The sequence below is a fragment of the Nerophis lumbriciformis genome, linkage group LG28, assembly GCF_033978685.3.
Source record: "Nerophis lumbriciformis linkage group LG28, RoL_Nlum_v2.1, whole genome shotgun sequence".
Classification (NCBI taxonomy): domain Eukaryota; kingdom Metazoa; phylum Chordata; class Actinopteri; order Syngnathiformes; family Syngnathidae; genus Nerophis; species Nerophis lumbriciformis.
In genome coordinates this window covers 24,123,848-24,143,888 of record NC_084575.2, presented here as the reverse complement: position 1 = coordinate 24,143,888, position 20,041 = coordinate 24,123,848, and the positions used below count along the sequence as shown (strand labels likewise).

The following is a 20,041-nucleotide window of genomic DNA, read 5'->3' as shown; positions in this document are numbered from 1 at the left end:
TAAAGGACTCTCGCAGTCTGGGTGGATTTCAAACCAGAAGGAAAAAAATCTACAAACCCCAGTGAAAGCCCCAGAGAGATGCTACAATTTCCCTACTGATCATCCAATTTGGTTGATAGAAGTGCGTGTTGGGTGGGGGGGGGGGGGGGGGGGGGTTGAGGGAAAAAAAAAACTTGCCGTGGAATCTTCAATCACCCCGTTTCTGCTTTCTCTCGCAGCATCCCACACTGATACAGCACATTAATCACGAGCAGACAAACAGCATGTTGTGTCTGTTGGTAATTGTCACTCTCATCCACACTTAGCCTATAGCTACTCTCAACATGAACTGATAAAGCGCTCCATTATGCCGCCGCACAAAGGAAGACACGTCGCATCCGGAGGAAAGACTTTCCAAAAGGCAGTTTATCTGTGTGCATTAATGGAATAACATACTTCTACTGAGAGGGTGTTTTTTTGTATTATTATTATTTGTGTGGCAAAACTCAATTAGACACGGCAACATTTTCCCTGGGAGGAATAGGCTCTCAAGGATGGTGCTGATGTTATTAGCATCCCCGCCCACCTCGGAATGTCTTCCAGTTAAATTCTCACCTCCAGCTAGAACTAATATTAACAGCGTTACAATTATCATAATAGGTATCAAATAGTGTAACCAAGTTTAAATGGCCCCGTCGTTTGTTTCCCTTCAAAACACTTTGATTTCCTAATGGGACTTGGAACTGAAATAATTTGTAATAAACGCAAAGACAAAGACTTTGGGAAGAAACTATTTCTTGCGACATGACTGCAAGATGCAAAAAACGGAAGGCGCAGTGCGGATAAAAGTCAATTTATTAGGTACCATCAGGGAGCACCAGGAGTGGACCAAAAAAAACAACCAAAGCAGCAAAAAGGTGCATTATAATTAGGGATGCCGATAAATGCTTTAAAATGTAATATCGGAAATTATCGGTATCGGTTTCATAAAAGTAAAATGTATGACGTTTTAAAACGCTGCTGTGTACACAGACGTAGGGAGAGGAACAGAGCGCCAATAAACCTTAAAGGCATTTCCTTTGCGTGCGTGCGTGCCTTCCGAGTCGCATAATATCTACTGGCTGTTCTCGTCACAAATTAATGCAAGCCATACTTGGTCAACAGCCATACAGGTCACACCGAGGGTGGCCGTATAAACAACTTTAACACTGTTACAAATATGCGCCACACTGTGAACCCACACCAAACAAGAATGACAAACACATTTCGGGAGAACATCCGCACCGTAACACAACATAAACACAACAGAACAAATACCCAGAATCCCTTGCAGTACTAACTCTTCCGCTACACCCTAACCCCACCCACCCCAACCCCGCCCACCTCAACCTCCTCATAATCTCTCTCAGGGAGAGCATGTCCCAAATTCCAAGCTGCTGTTTGGATAGATAGATAGATAGATAGATAGATAGATAGATAGATAGATAGTACTTTATTGATTCCTTCAGGAGAGTTCCCTCAGGAAAATAAAAATTCCAGCAGCAGTGTACAGAATTGAGATCGAATTTAAAAAGTAAAAAGTAAATAATGGGGGTATAAATGGAAACGGAATAGAAAAATATTACAATAAGAATAAAAATAAAAAACAACAATGAGAATAAAAAAATAACAGTAAAATAAGAATATAACAAGAGAAACTAGGGCAGTAGTGACCATATTATGAAAAAGTATTGCACTGTTATTGTTTTGAGGCATGTTAAAAAAAAAAAATGCACTTTGTGACTTCAATAATAAATATGGCAGTGCCATGTTGGCATTTTTTTTCATAATTTGAGTTGCTTGAGTTGAGTTGAAACCTTGTTACATTGTTTAATGCATCCAGCGGGGCATCACAACAAAATTAGGCATAATAATGTGTTCATTCTACGACTGTATATATCGGTATCGGTTGATATCAGAATCGGTAATTAAGAGTTGGACAATATAGGAATATCGGATATCGTCAAAAAAGCCATTATCGGACATCTCTAATTATAATACATTTACTGTGTCTTTCCTGCTGTTACCAGATAGCATTAATTTAGTTCTACTTCGATTCTAGTGTTTTTCGGACCATAAGGCGCACCGGATCATAAGGCGCACTGCCGCTGAGCGGGTCTATTCAGGTCGATTTTCATACATAAGGTGCATTAAAGGGGTCATATTACGATTTTTTTTCTAAATGTAAAACACTCCCTTGTGGTCTACATAACATGTAATGGTGGTTCTTTGGTCAAAATGTTTTGCTTGGATTATGTTTTACAGATCATCTTCAAGTCGCTTTCTGACAGTCGCTTTAGGATGCGCCGTTTTGTGGGCGGTCTTATTTACGTGGCTCAGCGTCTTCTCCCCGTCATCTTTGTTGTAGCGTGCAAGGACGGGAGTGGAAGAAGTGTCAAAAAATGGAGCTAACTGTTTTAATGACATTCTGACTTTACTTCAATCAATAACGGAGCAGCATCTCCTCATCCGTGGCTCACTAGTGCAACAACAAGGCTGGAAATTTGTCCCGTGAAAAACCGTCCGACCGGAACTCTCTTGTAACTAAAGTTCCTTGGGTGAATAATGTAACCTCACTACACTGGTATGTTTTAGCGCTTTCATGACGAGTTTACTGCCAGATATAAGTAAGAACTTTACACTACTTTATATTAGAAATGGCAACAGCGGAGGATGAATGTCCCATAACAAGAAGATAAAGAAAAAGAAGAAACGTATCGACTATACGGTGTCGCCACAGACTACAAAGGCGGAGGCGCGCAAATTATGCAGATCCCAAATACAGATCAGCAGGTACCAGAAGGTAAGAAACGTTGCTTTTGTATGGTATCGCAAAACAAAACACCAGATAATATGTCTTACCTTATACACACACCATAATAATACTCCTATGTTGAAGCACAGTACAATCCATCAAGCGGTGCGGCTTCATAGCTTACCAAAGTCGCACTAAAACATTTTGATAGATTTTTGAGCGCCGTGTGCAATGTTCTATATTTTCAATTTTGAACATATGAAATTTTGGTGTTGTTTACTTGAGTCATATTGCTGTCTACACGTATCTCTAATGTGTGACTGCCATTTACTGGTCACCTTAATCATTTCACCATGTACCAAATAAAATAGCTTCGAGGTTGGTAAGCACAACCAAAATTATCCCATACATTAGGCGCACCGGGTTATAAGGCGCACTGTCGAGTTTTGAGAAAATCCAAGGATTTTAAGTGCGCCTTATAGTCCAAAAAATACGGTAATGTTAAAGGTCCTTATCAATAAAAGTGCTAAATCTCACTTTTAAAGTCGAATGTTTTCTTTGTTCTCGTATCGATAAAATCGATATATTGCCTTTTAATTCGATTTAGGGCCGATACCTAACTTCCGGAAAGCCGACTTGCCAAGCAATGATCGATGTTCTTGAAATTTTGGAATATAAATTGATCTATCCATAAATGGATTAATCGTAACACCCCTAATTATAATGAATACTATTTTGTGTTAAAAGTGTCCTATTATGCTAAACCAAAACAACAAAACGGGGCATTCTGAAGAGACAGTCATAAAGCGGCTTGAGGGTCTGTAAAATCTAAGCAACATTTGGACCAAAGAACCACCATTTCATGTTATGTAGACCACAAAGAAGTGTTTTAATGTAGAAACAATTCTGGTGTTATTGTGTGAATGCTGCAAAGTATTCACACAATAACACCAGAATTTATGGTTTTCCCCACCAAAATTAATCTATTTACAAAATGTATCTATTTCTTCTTCTTCTTCTCCTCCAGATTTTGGCACACTACCTTACACATTTTCCATCTGATTCAAACCGTTCCAACTTCAAACTGTTCAGCCTATTTGGGAATCGCGGTCTTTCCCTTGACAAATTCCCAGATTTCCCAGAATTTCAGGTTTTCCGGGACATTTTTCCCATTCAAAATGAATTGGCCATTTTTCAAACTTCCACCATTTCCACATTTTTAACCGATTCAAACCATTCCACCTTCAATATATTCAACGCATCCTGGAAATTAAAACTATCATTTTCCAAGTTCTAAAAAATTCCAGGAATTCTCTTTTTTTACCCTTTTGTCTGACGACTACTCCTTACACATTTTTCAACCCTCTTCAACTGTTTCACCGTCAAAACATTCCTCTTAATCAAGACAAAAAACGAAGTGGTTTTTTGAACTCGAAAAACTCCCGAAATTCCTGGAATTCCTTAACACCATTTCTCAATTAAAAATGTTACTACTTCAACATTTCTCGACCGATTTGAAAAATTCCAACACCAACAATTTCAACTCATTCCCAACATTCAAGTCTTTTAACATTTTCCAAAAAATTCCCGCTTTTCCCGAAATTTCCATGAAATTCCCATTGAAATGAATGGGACATTTTTTTAAGTTCCACAATTCCCACATTTTTCATCCGATTCAAACCGTTCTTGGTGATGTACGACTTAGATGCAGCTGCTTGGCCATGGAAACCCATTCCACGAAGCTCTCTGCGTACTGTACGTGGGCTAACTGGAAGGTCAGATGAAGTTTTGGAGCTTGGTAGCAACTATGCGCTTCAACATCCACTGAACCCTCTCTGTCAGTTTATGTGGCCTACCACTTGGTGGCTGAGTTGCTGTTGTTCCCAAACTCTTCACTTTTCTTATAATAAAGCCGACAGTTGACTTTGGAATATTTAGGAGCGAGGACATTTCACGACTGGATTTGTTGCACAGGTGGCATCCTATTATAGTTCCACGCTGGAAATCACTGAGCTCTTTGTTTGTAGGGAATGTTTGTAGAAACAGTCTCCATGCCCAAGTGCTTGTTTTATACACCTGTGGCTGGGCCAAGTGATTAGGACACCTGATTCTGATCATTTGGATGGGTGGCCAAACACTTTTGGCAATACAATGCATCACTATGGAAAATTGAGTCACCGCTGTAGTATGGAGAAGAGGAACACCAAGAACGGAAGCTTTATTATGGTGTGAGCGCTCCGAATAAACTATGCCTCGCCTCATTGCTTTCCAGGGATAAAAGAGCAGTCGTTTGGGGCGTAATGGTCGGGGCCAACAAAACGAAACAATAAAGCATTCATTAAATCAAGCACACAAGTGGTAACTTTCCGAATAAAAGATTCTAAAAGTTGAATTGATAGTGGTCGTTAGCGCTGGTTTAAAACTTGTCGATTTGAACATAACAGTATGTTAAAATACTGTATCCTGCAACCGTCTTTATCTTCCCTTGGGGTGTGTGTGTGTGTTCTTGTATTTCTACCCTTCTTGAGAGACCAACAAGAAAAAGTACCTTGCATATGAGGACCGGTGGACAAGTTAGGACCGAAATAATGATCCAATACGGAAAACCATTGCATCTAATAGAGAGCCAAATACTAGAGTCCGTGAACATTGCTCCAAAGTCAGGATTTTTTTGTTGATATAATGTGCATACAAAAGTAAACATTGATAGGTGCAATATATGATAAAATAAAACGGTAGCTAAAGAACGACTTCCCTATTCATCCCCGAAAAAACCCGCCAGGTGAACGGCTGATTTTACGACTTCCGGTGCTAACGTAAGACAACCCGCGTCCCGTATTTGACCACAGGATGAACAAATACACTACGGTACTAAGAGTATAGTGGCCATCAACAGTTAGCTTTGACAGATAGGTTGCCCAAAGTGCGGCGCAGGGGCCATCTGTGGTCCGTGACTCATCCGTCATCGGCCTTAAGCGCATTACAAAAAACAAAACAATAGAGATTTCATTTGCACCCCTGGTGGTGAAATCTATGAAAATTAGGGTGGTCCCAAAAAGGAGATATTTTTCAGATTGACTGTCAGTTTTAAAAGCGCTCCCCCTCTGGTCAACATATGAAATAACAAGTGTGTGTAAAAATTTGCAGCGCTCCCCCTCTGGTCAACATTTGAAATAACAAGTGTGTGTAAAAATTTGAAGTGCTCCCCCTCTGGCCAACATATGTAATAACAAGTGTGTGTAAGAAATTGAAATGCACCCCCCTTGGCCAAAATTAATTAAAAAAAAAAAAATGTATATAGAGACATACTGTAATAACGAAGTACATAATGAAGATTAAAAACTAATTACAAACACAAAATTTGAAAAAATAAAAAAATTGCTAAAAGCAGTCTTTTTCTCACAATGTGTCAACTTTTTTCTTACAGAATTGGGAACAATTTCTCATATTTTTGTTTCTGTACTATTACAATATTTTCTTGTATAATTATTACTTTTTCATGTAAAATGCAAAATGGTGACATTTGTCATATAAAAATCAGACTTTTATCACATTATTGCCAATTTTTTTGTTGTTCTGGTAAAATACTGTAATTTTTTGAGTAAAATCATGACTTTTGTCATAATTTTGCCAAGTAAAAATTCAGATTATTTTTATAATGTTGCCAACATTTTTAGCTTTTCTTGTAAAATTGCGACTGTTATTGAGTAAAATTCCAACTTGTATGACAATATTGCACAAATGTTCCCTTTTTCTTGTAAAATTTTGACTTCCCTTGAGAAAAAATCACGACTTTTATTATAACACTGCCAAAATTCTAAGTTTTTCTTGTGAAACTGTGACCTTTTTCTTGTAAAATTCCAACTAATTTTTCACAACAAGCTTTTTTATATTTGCATAGTATGTATATATTATTACTGTTGTAAATACAAGTTTTTATATATCGAGAAAGGGTGGTCCTAAAGAGGTAGGCATTTTTCTGAGGTCTCAAGAAGGTAACGATTACAAAAATGTGTGTGTGTGTTTGTGTGTGTGTGTGTGTGTGTCTGTGTTCTTGTATTTCTACCCTTCTTGAGACATCAACAAGGAAAAGTACCTTCCATATGAGGACCGGTGAGCAAGTTAGGACCAAAATCATGGTCCCAATACGGAAAACCATTGCATCAGATAGAGAATGTCTCATTTGCACCCCTGGTGGTGAAATCTATCAAAATTTGGGTGGTCCCAAAAAGGAGGGATTTTTCAAATTGACTGTGTGTCGCATTTAAAAGTGCTCCCCCTCTGGTCAACGTATGAAATAACAAGTGTGTGTAAGAAATTGAAATGCTCAACATATGTAATAACACGTGTGTGTAAGAAATTGAAATGCGCCCCCCTTAGCCAAAATTAATTAAAAAAATAAAAAATGTATATAGAGACATACTGTAATAACTTGAAGTACACAATGAAGATTACAAACCAATTACAAACAAAACATTTGAAAAAACAAAACAAAAACTAAAAGCAGTCTTTTTCTCACAATGTGTCAACTTTTTTCTTACAGAATTGGTAACAATTTCTCATATTCTTTTTGTTTCTGTACTATTACAATATTTTCTTGTATAATTATTACTTTTTCATGTAAAACTATTACTTTTTAATGCAAAATGGTGACATTAGTCATATAAAATTCTGACTTTTGTCACATTAGTGCCGATTTTTTTTGTTGTTCTTACGTTTTTTGAGTAAAATCATGACTTGTGTCATAATTTTGCCAAGTAAAAATTCCGATTATTTTTATAATGTTGCCAACATTTTTAAGTTTTCTTATAAAATTGGGACTTTTGTCGAGTAAAATTACAACTCTTTTCATAAAATTGCCAACATTTTAAGCTTTTCTTGTAAAATTGCGACTGTTATTGAGTAAACTTCCAACTTTTATCACAATATTGCACAAATGTTCCCTTTTTGACTTGCGTTGAGAAAAATCACGACTTTTATTATGACACTGCCAAAATTCTAAGTTTTTCTTGTGAAACTGTGACCTTTTTCTTGTTAAATTCCAACTCATTTTTCACAACAAGCTTTTTTATATTTGCATAGTATGTATGTATTATTACTGTTCTAAATACAAATCTTTATATATCTAGAAAGGGTGGTCCTAAAGAGGTAAGCATTTTTCTGATGTCTCAAGAAGGTAACAAATGCAAAAATGTGTGTGTGTGTGTGTGTGTGTGTGTTTGTCTGTGTTCTTGTATTTCTACCCTTCTTGAGACATCAACAAGGAAAAGTACCTTCCATATGAGGACCGGTGAGCAAGTTAGGACCAAAATCATGGTCCCAATACGGAAAACCATTGCATCTAACAGAGAATGTCTCATTTGCACCCCTGGTGGTGAAATCCATCAAAATTTGGGTGGTCCCAAAAAGGAGGGATTTTTCAAATTGACTGTGTGTCGGTTATAAAAGTGTTCCCCCTCTGGCCAATTGCGACTGTTATTGAGTAAACTTCCAACTTTTATCACAATATTGCACAAATGTTCCCTTTTTGACTTGCGTTGAGAAAAATCACGACTTTTATTATGACACTGCCAAAATTCTAAGTTTTTCTTGTGAAACTGTGACCTTTTTCTTGTTAAATTCCAACTAATTTTTCACAACAAGCTTTTTTATATTTGCATAGTATGTATATATTATTAATGTTCTAAATACGAATCTTTATATATCTAGAAAGGGTGGTCCTAAAGAGGTAAGCATTTTTCTGATGTCTCGAGAAGGTAACAAATGCAAAAATGTGTGTGTGTGTGTGTGTGTGTGTGTGTGTGTGTGTGTGTGTGTGTGTGTGTGTGGGTGGGTGGGTGTGTTCTTGTATTTCTACCCTTCTTGAGACATCAACAAGGAAAAGTACCTTCTATATGAGGACCGGTGAGCAAGTTAGGACCAAAATCATGGTCCCAATACGGAAAACCATTGCATCAGATAGAGAATGTCTCATTTGCACCCCTGGTGGTGAAATCTATCAAAAATTGTGTGGTCCCAAAAAGGAGGGATTTTTCAAATTGACTGTGTGTCGGTTTTAAAAGTGTTCCCCCTCTGGTCAACATATGAAATAACAAGTGTGTGTAAGAAATTTAAATGCTCCCCATCTGGCCAACATATGTAATAACAAGTGTGTGTAAGAAATTGAAATGTGCCCCCCTTAGCCAAAATTAATTAAAAAAATAAAAAATGTATATAGAGACATACTGTAATAACTTGAAGTACACAATGAAAATTACAAACCAATTACAAACAAAACAAAAACTAAAAGCAGTCTTTTTCTCACAATGTGTCAACTTTTTTCTTACAGAATTGGTAACAATTTCTCATATTCTTTTTGTTTCTGTACTATTACAATATTTTCTTGTATAATTATTACTTTTTCATGTAAAACTATTACTTTTTAATGCAAAATGGTGACATTAGTCATATAAAATTCTGACTTTTATCACATTATTGCCGATTTTTTTTGTTGTTCTTACGTTTTTTGAGTAAAATCATGACTTGTGTCATAATTTTGCCAAGTAAAAATTCAGATTATTTTTCTAATGTTGCCAACATTTTTAAGTTTTCTTATAAAATTGGGACTTTTGTCGAGTAAAATTACGACTCTTTTCATAAAATTGCCAACATTTTAAGCTTTTCTTGTAAAATTGGGACTGTTATTGAGTAAACTTCCAACTTTTATCACAATATTGCACAAATGTTCCCTTTTTGACTTGCGTTGAGAAAAATCACAACTTTTATTATGACACTGCCAAAATTCTAAGTTTTTCTTGTGAAACTGTGACCTTTTTCTTGTTAAATTCCAACTCATTTTTCACAACAAGCTTTTTTATATTTGCATAGTATGTATATATTATTAATGTTCTATATACGAATCTTTATATATCTAGAAAGGGTGGTCCTAAAGAGGTAAGCATTTTTCTGATGTCTCAAGAAAGCAACAAATGCAAAAATGTTTGTGTGTGTGTGTGTGTGTGTGTGTGTGTGTGTGTGTGTGTGTGTGTGTGTGTGTGTGTGTGTGTGTATGGGTGTGTGTGTGGGTGTGTGTGTGGGTGTTCTTGTATTTCTACCCTTCTTGAGACATCAACAAGGAAAAGTACCTTCTATATGAGGACCGGTGAACAAGTTAGGACCAAAATCATGGTCCCAATACGGAAAACCATTGCATCAGATAGAGAATGTCTCATTTGCACCCCTGGTGGTGAAATCTATCAAAATTTGTGTGGTCCCAAAAAGGAGGGATTTTTCAAATTGACTGTGTGTCGCATTTAAAAGTGCTCCCCCTCTGGTCAACGTATGAAATAACAAGTGTGTGTAAGAAATTGAAATGCTCCCCCTCTGGCCAACATATGTAATAACACGTGTGTGTAAGAAATTGAAATGCGCCCCCCTTAGCCAAAATTAATTAAAAAAATAAAAAATGTATAGAGAGACATACTGTAATAACTTGAAGTACACAATGAAGATTAAAAACCAAATACAAACAAAACATTTGAAAAAAAAACAAAAAACTAAAAGCAGTCTTTTTCTCACAATGTGTCAACTTTTTTCTTCCAGAATTGGTAACAATTTCTCATATTCTTTTTGTTTCTGTACTATTACAATATTTTCTTGTATAATTATTACTTTTTCATGTAAAAGTATTACTTTTAATGCAAAATGGTGACATTAGTCATATAAAATTCTGACTTTTATCACATTATTACCGATTTTTTTTGTTGTTCTGACGTTTTTTGAGTAAAATCTTGACTTTTGTCATAATTTTGGCAAGTAAAAATTCCGATTATTATTATAATGTTGCCAACATTTTTAAGTTTTCTTATAAACTTGGGACTTTTGTCGAGTAAAATTACGACTCTTTTCATAAAATTGCCAACATTTTAAGCTTTTCTTGTAAAATTGCGACTGTTATTGAGTAAACTTCCAACTTTTATCACAATATTGCACAAATGTTCCCTTTTTGACTTGCGTTGAGAAAAATCACGACTTTTATTATGACACTGCCAAAATTCTAAGTTTTTCTTGTGAAACTGTGACCTTTTTCTTGTTAAATTCCAACTCATTTTTCACAACAAGCTTTTTTATATTTGCATAGTATGTATATATTATTAATGTTCTAAATACAAATCTTTATATATCTAGAAAGGGTGGTCCTAAAGAGGTAAGCACTTTTCTGATGTCTCAAGAAGGTAACAAATGCACAACTGTGTGTGTGTGTGTGTGTGTGTGTGTGTGTGTGTGTGCGCGCGTGTGTGTGTGTGTGCGTGTTCTTGTATTTCTACGCTTCTTGAGACATCAACAAGGAAAAGTACCTTCTATATGAGGACCGGTGAACAAGTTAGGACCAAAATCATGGTCCCAATACGGAAAACCATTGCATCAGATAGAGAATGTCTCGTTTGCACCCCTGGTGGTGAAATCCATCAAGATTTGTGTGGTCCCAAAAAGGAGGGATTTTTCAAATTGACTGTGTGTCGGTTTTAAAAGTGCTCCCCCTCTGGTCAACATATGAAATAACAAGTGTGTGTAAGAAATTTAAATGCTCCCCATCTGGCCAACATATGTAATAACAAGTGTGTGTAAGAAATTGAAATGCGCCCCCCTTGGCCAAAATTAATTAAAAAAATAAAAAATGTATAGAGAGACATACTGTAATAACTTGAAGTACACAATAAAGATGAAAAACCAATTACAAACAAAACATTTGAAAAAAAACCAAAAAACTAAAAGCAGTCTTTTTCTCACAATGTGTCAACTTTTTCTTCCAGAATTGGTAACAATTTCTCATATTCTTTTTGTTTCTGTACTAATACAATATTTTCTTGTATAATTATTACTTTTTCATGTAAAAGTATTACTTTTTAATGCAAAATGGTGACATTAGTCATATAAAATTCTGACTTTTATCACATTATTGCCGATTTTTTTTTTTTGTTCTGACGTTTTTTGAGTAAAACCATGACTTTTGTCATAATTTTGCCAAGTATAAATTCCGATTATTTTTTATAATGTTGCCAACATTTTTAAGTTTTATTATAAAATTGGGACTTTTGTCGAGTAAAATTACGACTCTTTTCATAAAATTGCCAACATTTTAAGCTTTTCTTGTAAAATTGCGACTGTTATTGAGTAAACTTCCAACTTGTATCACAATATTGCACGAATGTTCCCATTTTGACTTGCGTTGAGAAAAATCACGACTTTTATTATGACACTGCCAAAATTCTAAGTTTTTCTTGTGAAACTGTGACCTTTTTCTTGTTAAATTCCAACTCATTTTTCACAACAAGCTTTTTTATATTTGCACAGTATGTATATATTATTAATGTTCTAAATACAAATCTTTATATATCTAGAAAGGGTGGTTCTAAAGAGGTAAGCATTTTTCTGATGTCTCAAGAAGGTAACAAATGCAAAACTGTGTGTGCGCGTGTGTGTGGGTGTGCGTGTTCTTGTATTTCTACCCTTCTTGAGACATCAACAAGGAAAAGTACCTTCTATATGAGGACCGGTGAACAAGTTAGGACCAAAATCATGGCCCCAATACGGAAAACCATTGCATCAGATAGAGAATGTCTCAGTTGCACCCCTGGTGGTGAAATCTATCAAAATTTGTGTGGTCCCAAAAAGGAGGGATTTTTCAAATTGTGTCGGTTTTAAAAGTGTTCCCCCTCTGGTCAACATATGAAATAACAAGTGTGTGTAAGAAATAGAAATGCGTCCCCTTTGGCCAAAATTAATTACAAAAATAAAAAATGTATATAGAGACATACTGTAATAACTTAAAGTAAATAATAAAAATTAAAAACCAACTACAAACCAAAAATTCAACACATTTTTCTTGTACTAAAAGCTTACCTTTTTTATATTTGTATAGTATGTATATATTATTAATGTTGTAAATACAAATCTTCATATATCTAGAAAGGGTGGTCCTAAAGAGGTAGGCATTTTTCAGAGGATCAAGAAGGTAACAAATACAATAATGTGTGTGTGTGTGTGTGTGTGTGTGTGTGGCAAGGTGCACTGCATTGTAATCAACAGATTGTTAGACATGCATTTCCCTGGCCGCTGACAAAAGCTGACGTATGGGGGTCAGGAGGGAGCGTTGGTGATCCATCCATTGCTGCAATTTATTATCTTATTTTAATTGTATACACAAACATTGGGGTGATTTAGGTGACACGGTGGAAAGATGAAATCCGTTTATATTAAAAGGGTCGCTCACCCCGGGAGCTTTGGGCCGGCAACACCTTTCAGTGACTGCTTTTAACAACACGGTTATTGTTTTATCGATCAGGGTTTTACTGCAGGTTTGACACCTCTGTTATGAGTTAATCGAACCACATATAATTTTTTGACACATATTTTACAAGATTATGACTGTCATTAATTTAATAACTATTATTTTCCCGGCGTTTGCAGCCTTAACGAGGTGTGTTGGAGAGTGCTCCATTCGTCTTGTGGCCGCCTTGTCGCTCACGCACTCTGCAGCCCCGGTGCGCGACCCTAATGGAAGGCTCGCAAACGGTCAATGGAGCGGGCTTTCCTTTTGTTCCGAGAAGTCACATCGCGGTTAAAGGAAGCCATTCACATCCGCAGAATACCGCCTTTCTACACTTAAACGCTCCGAGCTTATGGGAAAATTATACGAGCTTTGAGGAGGTGTCATTTTTCAGCCAGTGCACGTTTAACCTGTGAGGGGGAATAATCATTTTGATGATACATTTCGTAAAAGGCAAAATTACGCAACGTTGGCTTTGCACGTAGTAAATCAGGACAACATGGACGGTAGGCGCCGGAACATAAGAGCGTGTCAAGCCGAGATAAAGCTGCATGGTCAATAGCCTCAATCTGCAGTCGCCTCTCATCTCTAAGAGGTGCACATCTGCTGAACGCTGCACTATTTATCCATCAGAAGAATTATTAATTAATAGTTGGGCTCATCCCGTATAATTGAGGACAGATCTGGGATGCCATTAGCTGCGATAATAAAGCGAGCGCTCCTTCCCGCCCACCTGGGCACATGGGAGCAACCTCCTCTTAACCGGCTCTTTGTGGCCTCGTCAGCAAATGTATTCTTTGGCGCTGAGCAGTAGTTAACAACTTATAGGTTTGTCAAACCCAATTTCATTCTTTTTTAAATCTTCATAGCAATTATCTTTTTGCATAATCAGTTTGGAGACCTCGAGGGGGTCTACTGGGTCCTATAACATCTATAAAATAATTGTTCGGATGATAATTTGAAGTTTTGTGCGGGAAACTGCTTAATAATCAGATCTCAAAGTCAATATTTGGCTGAGGAACTAAGTTGTAGATGAGAATGACTTCATGGGGGCTTTGAAAAAGTGAAACTCAAATCTTACTCACATGGTAAGATTACGTGTGTGTGTGTGAGTTTGAGTCAAGTCCCACCATTACAAATAATGTTCACACTTTTATTTTTATACATTTCTACCCATCCATCCATCCATTTTCTACCGCTTATTCCCTTCGGGGTCGCATGTAAACTTGAATTTTATTATATGCATGTTGTGTACCAAAATCAATTACCGTATTTTTCGGACTATAAGTCGCAGTTTTTTTCATAGTTTGGCCGGGGGGTGCGACTTATACTCAGGAGCGACTTATGTGTGAAATTATTAAGACATTACCGTAAAATATCAAATAATATTATTTAGCTCATTCACGTAAGAGACTAGACGTGAAAGATTTCATGGGATTTAGCGATTAGAAGTGACAGTTTGGTAAACGTATAGCATGTTCTATATGTTATAGTTATTTGAATGACTCTTACCATAATATGTTACGTTAACATACCAGGCACGTTCTCAGTTGGTTATTTATGCCTCATATAACGTACACTTATTCAGCCTGTTGTTCACTATTCTTTATTTATTTTAAATTGCCTTTCAAATGTCTATTCTTGGTGTTGGCTTTTATCAAATACATTTCCCCAAAAAATGTGACTTATACTCCAGTGCGACTTATATATGTTTTTTCCTTCTATATTATGCATTTTCGGCCGGTGCGACTTATACGCCGGAGCGACTTATACTCCAAAAAATACGGTAATACAAAATAAATTGTTTAAAATTAGATTTTTTTTCTAGTGAAAAATAACAATTTTAACACCATTCTACTAAATCATACTAAGATTACTTGTGTGTGCGTGAGTTTGAGTCAAGTCCCCCATTACAAATAATATTTACACTTTATATGAAACCCTTTTTCTACATGTTTTAATGTAAACTTCAATTCAATTATATGCATGTTTTGTACTAAAAAAAAAAAAAAAGTTTCTAGTGAAAAATAACAATTTTACACCATTCTACTAAAATCAACCACCAATTACAAAAAAATTCACATATGTAAAATTGTTTTAAATACTTTTTCAATAAAACTTTTTGTAACTTTTTGTATGCATGTTTTGTACTAAAATTAATTAATAGGGGAAAACATGTTAAAAATGGTTTGTGTGTGTGTGTGTGTGTGTGTGTGTGTGTGTGTGCATGCATGCATGCAGACTCTCATTAAAAAACATTATGCGAAACTATTTTTTATAATTTTTCAATAAAACTTGAATTCAATTATATGCATGTTTTGTACTAAAATCTATTTAAAAAATGTTTTTTTTTCCTAGTGAAAAATAAATATTTTACACTATTCTACTAAAATCAACCACCTATTACAAAAAAATTCACATATGTAAAATTGTTTTAAATACTTTTTCAATAAAACTTTTATTTAATTGTATGCATGCTTTGTACTAAAATGAATTAATAGGGGAAAACATGTTAAAAAATAAGTATTTTAGAGCAAATTAACAATTTTAATGTGCACCATTAAACTAAAATTATACTCACATAGTAAAATTACGTCTGGGTGTGTGTGCATGCATCCAGACCCTCATTAAAAAACACTATGCGAAACTATTTTTTATACTTTTTCAATAAAACTTGAATTCAATTATATGCATGTTTTGTACTAAAATCATATTTAATTATTTTTTTTTTTTCTAGTGAAAAATAACAATTTTACACCATTCTACTAAAATCAACCATCCATTACAAAAAAATTCACATATTATGTAAAATTGTTTTAAATACTTTTCAATAAAACTTGAATTTAATTGTATGCATGCTTTGTACTAAAATTAATTAATAGGGGAAAACATGTTAAAAATTAGTTTTTTTAGAGCAAATCAACAATTTTAATGTGCACCATTAAACTAAAATTATACTCACATAGTAAGATTACGTCAGTGTGTGTGTGCATGCATGCAGACCCTCATTAAAAAACACTATGCGAAACTATTTTTTATACTTTTTCAATAAAACTTGAATTTAATGGCATGCAGGTTTTGTAGTAAAATTAATTAATAGGGGAAACATTTTTTTTAATAATTTTTTTTAGAACAAATTAACAATTTTAATGTGCACCATTAAACTAAAATTATATTGACATAGTAAGATTACATCTTTGTGTGTGTACGTGCGTGCATGCAGACCTTCATTAAAAAACACACTATGTGAAACAATTTTTTATACTTTTTCAAATCAAATTTGAATTTAACTTTTGTACTACAACGAATTCATGGGTAAAAAGTGGTTCAGAATTTTATTTAAATGTTTTTGTGCTAAATAAAAATGTTACCACCATTAAGCTAAAAATTTGCCAAATGCAAAAAATTCAGTCACAATTTTCAGATAGATTCCTCACATTTAGCTCACTTTTATCACGTTTAGCTCATTTTTATCACATCAAATAAAATTAAATGTTAACTTTAAGTGTAATAGCTAAATGTAAATCTAAATGTTGAATCTAAATACAAATGTTAAAACTAAACCCAAAACCAAAACGTTAAATCTAAATACAAATGTTAAAACTAAACCCAAATGTTAAATCTAAATTTAAATGTTAAATCTAAATCTAAATTGTAAGGGTAAATCTAAACGTTGAGTATAAACCTAAATGTTAAATCTAAAGGCCCCTACGCACAGTGTATGATCTGCGTATAAGCAGGGGCGTCCCTGTGTGTATGCATGCCAGCAGATGTGAATGTCAAGGTGACCCATACAAGTGCCATACCTGTCAAAATTTGAATTTGAATTTTAAAATAATGGAAATTTACCGGAAATGAAAAAAATCTATTTTTTCTCCTACCAAAATTTCCAAATTCCATGCATTATTTCTGCAGTCAATTATGCTGAAGTTCACCGACCAAATACTAAACAGCAGAGATCAAGTTTAAACTAAAAAAATCATAAACTGCCAGAAAATATTCAAGACATGTTTAGCCAGATAAATGATTTAGGGGATTTTTTTTAAGAATGTAAAAGTGAGAACTATTGGCCTTTTATATTAGGTGTAATGTCTGATATTTTAACTATGTTGTGAAACACTTTGTGGCTTTTTGTCTATGAAGGGTGCTGTACAAATACATGTTACTTACTTACTTGACCAACTCCTCGGCTTGGTGCCAAAACCCTTTACTATACAGGTGAGATGCATGATTTATAACCTATAGCATTAACTTCTACTAAGTCAAAGACAGGGCTGCCAAGTTTCAGAAAACGACAAGAGTGAGAGTTTAGTGTCCTGATGTGTTTGAAAACATTTGTGGCCTGTTTTAACGTTGATTTATACCTCAAGACTGATGTCCTCGCCTCCAGCAGCTCTCCCTGCACTGTGGCCACTGTTTGATTGACTACTGTTTTACAGTTGTGCTCAGAGGATTTTGGGGACTCTGTGAGTTTCTTTAGGGCGGTCTATATTGACCCTTCCATGGTCTGTAAATCTGACAGTGTTGGGTGCATTTGGTACCATTGGTACACTGTCAGAGTTAAGGATATACCTTGAAATTAAAATATTTGAGAAACACTGCTTTAGGTGGGTCTAAATTTATATTTACAAGTCTGTACCTGACACACACTAATGTTAGAGTCTATTTTTCAAGTGTGAACTGGCCAAGAGAAGAGGCAAATAAATGTTACACAGCTTTGCAACAAATACAGGACAATGATAAACGTATATCAGCTGTAAAACAATACATATTAAAGGGGAACATTATCACCAGACCTATGTAAGCGTCAATATATACCTTGATGTTGCAGAAAAAAGACCATATATTTTTTTCACCGATTTCCGAACTCTAAATGGGTCAATTCTATTATTCGCTCTCGGAGCGATGACGTCACAACGTGGCGTCACATCGGGAAGCAATCCGCCATTTTCTCAAACACCGAGTCAAATCAGCTCTGTTATTTTCCGTTTTTTCCGTACCTTGGAGACATCATGCCTCGTCGGTGTGTTGTCGGAGGGTGTAACAACACGAACAGGGACGCATTCAAGTTGCACCAGTGGCCCAAAGATGCGAAAGTGGCAAGAAATTGGACGTTTGTTCCGCACACTTTACCGACGAAAGCTATGTTACGACAGAGATGGCAAGAATGTGTGGATATCCTGCGACACTCAAAGCAGATGCATTTCCAACGATAAAGTCAAAGAAATCTGCCGCCAGACCCCCATTGTATCTGCTGGAGTGTGTGAGCAATTCAGGGACAAAGGACCTCGGTAGCACGGCAAGCAATGGCGGCAGTTTGTTCCCGCAGACGAGCGAGCTAAACCCCCTGGATGTCTTGGCTCACACCGTCCCTTATGCCACCGAAGATGATCAAGAGAAGACTATCGACCCTAGCTTCCCTGGCCTGCTGACATCAACTCCAAAACTGGACAGATCAGCTTTCAGGAAAAGAGCGCGGATGAGGGTATGTCTACAGAATATGTTAATTGATGAAAATTGGTCTGTCTGCACTCTCAAAGTGCATGTTGTTGCCAAATGTATTTCATATGCTGTAAACCTAGTTCATAGTTGTTAGTTTCCTTTAATGCCAAACAAACACATACCAATTGTTGGTTAGAAGGCGATCGCCGAATTCGTCCTCGCTTTCTCCCGTGTCGCTGGCTGTCGTGTCGTTTTCGTCGGTTTCGCTTGCATACGGTTCAAACCGATATGGCTCAATAGCTTCAGTTTCTTCTTCAATTTCGTTTTCGCTACCTGCCTCCACACTACAACCATCCGTTTCAATACATGCGTAATCTGTTGAATCGCTTAAGCCGCTGAAATCCGAGTCTGAATCCGAGCTAATGTCGCTATACCTTGCTGTTCTATGCGCCATGTTTGTTTGAGTTGGCATCACTCTGTGTCGTCACAGGAAAATGGACGGGTGTATATAACGATGGTTAAAATCAGGCACTTTGAAGCTTTTTTAGGGGTATTGCGTCATGGGCAAAATTTTGAAAAAAACTTTGAAAAATAAAATAAGCCACTGGGAACTGACTTTTAATGGTTTTAACCCTTCTGAAATTGTGATAATGTTCCCCTTTAAATGAGCCATACGTAATAATTTAATGTCAAGTCATCATTAAATGGCCCTGGTATGTCAAAAGGCATTAAAAAATCATGTTCTTTTCAAATACTTCCATAACTGACAACAGTAGTTCAGCCGGGATACACTCATTTCAAAATTAGAAATCCCCAAAATGTTATTATTTTAATTTCGATGTCCCGCCCTCCACCGTTTGACCAATTAGAATGTCTGTGAGTGTGTCACATCCAAGTTGCCAGTTACGTATCACCATCTTCTTCTAGCTACTGCCACTGGTAAAGTTACTAAACATGTCAGACCTTAGTAAATCTAAAAGGCCTTGTTACGATTCTGAACTTATTCATGACAAAGCCAGGAACAAAACGAGGATTTGTATTAGGGATGCCTTTGAAAAAGGGAGACGATTGAAGGCAGAGAAGATTTTTTCATTTGATGCCAAACTTGCTCATTTCCTCCTTGATAGGTAAGTAAGGCATTTACGTTGTCTTATTACTTGTAATGGACATATAGGCTAACAGACTAATTGGATGCCCGTTAGCCTCTGTGTAGGGCAAAATATATTTTCGACAAATAAAACCTATATGTGTAGCGATATGTGTAGTGTCAGTGCCTATTTTGTTGTCAATATGCTTATACGCTGAGGAAATGAGTTCCAACATTAGCATGGATGTCATCATGACAATGTGAAACGTATGAAGACAGCCAAATCACGTGATAAAATAATTCCTCATTCATGTTTGCAAATGTAGGACTACATGTACCAAGTTATATGGCAATCTGAAACATTTGAAAAATTTGCCTATAGGCGTACCTTGGTAAAATGTCTCCTCTTTACTTTAGGGCGTAAATTAGG

General features: G+C 35.8%; 1 protein-coding gene across 1 annotated transcript in view; it reads right to left on the bottom strand.

Moving 5' to 3' along the window:
• LOC140680191 (uncharacterized) overlaps positions 1-20,041 on the bottom strand; it is a 126,141-nt gene that overhangs the window by 38,520 nt on the left and 67,580 nt on the right. The gene's annotated exons all lie outside the window — the stretch shown is intronic.